Raw genomic sequence first — 954 nt, forward strand, 5'->3', positions numbered from 1 at the left:
CACAGATGCATCCTCTTTTTAAAACTTTATTTGTCCAGAAAATAACTCTGAGAAATTAGTTTTATTTCTATGAAATGCAAGATGAAACTGAGAATCAGGTGTTCTAGCTCCTCCAGGAAATTCCAAAGCTGATACTCAAGGTAGACACTGTGGGTGGGGAACACAGACAGACCCCCAGACTTGAGGACAACAGCTGACGCTAACCAGGAGGTCAAGTGTCTGGTAAGATTTAAAGCAAACAGTGTAGAAAGTGTAGAGATGAGCCTACTCACAGGTTTTGTTCTGCTTTGTTTGTTTTTAAGAAAAAGATAAACCTAGGCAGGCAGAGAGATAAGACCTTGTGGCATGTGAGGCTGAACCCTCCTGATTACTCAGCCAATGAGGAAGTAGAGAGAGGACCTGTGTTCAGAACTGCAAAGGTTGTTCTTTGCCAAGCTTTAAACCAAACGCCTCATTTTCATTATTATGAGTCCCTTGTGTTCTGACTGCGACGTGAAGGTCTCTGTTTCTGGCAGAGTGTGACCTTTGGCCTCCCCAAGTACTCAATTGCTGGCATTACAAACACTCACTGCCACATCTAGCAGAGTTTTGTTTTTTTTTTTTTTAAGACAGTGAGTGTTTTTACAGGGAATATGAGGATTCTGAAAGAAAGTGTTAGCTGACCCTGAATGAGATCTCCTCTTTCTTAGAATAATTTGTATTCAAAATAAAAAGAAACTAGTGCTCGCTTCAGCAGCACATTACTAAAATCGGAACAAAACAAAGAGGATTGCCATGGCCCCTGTGCCAGAAACGTGCAAATTCATGAACCACTCCACATTTTTTCTAAAATATATAAAGAACTTAAAAAAAAAAAAAAAACTGGACATCAAGAAAACAAATAACCCAAATTGAAAATCTGGTGCAGATCTAAACAGAGTATTCTCAAAAGAGGAAACACAAACGGCTGAGAAG

At 39.5% G+C, this 954-nt stretch overlaps 1 non-coding gene across 1 annotated transcript; it reads left to right on the plus strand.

Moving 5' to 3' along the window:
- Positions 1 to 721: 721 nt before the first annotated feature.
- Positions 722 to 824, plus strand: LOC114684080. Its single transcript, XR_003733233.1, has one exon. It is a non-coding gene; the product is annotated as a U6 spliceosomal RNA (small nuclear RNA).
- The last annotated feature ends 130 nt before the right edge of the window (positions 825 to 954 follow it).

Source organism: Peromyscus leucopus, chromosome 6 (genome assembly GCF_004664715.2).
Source record: "Peromyscus leucopus breed LL Stock chromosome 6, UCI_PerLeu_2.1, whole genome shotgun sequence".
Lineage (NCBI taxonomy): Eukaryota > Metazoa > Chordata > Mammalia > Rodentia > Cricetidae > Peromyscus > Peromyscus leucopus.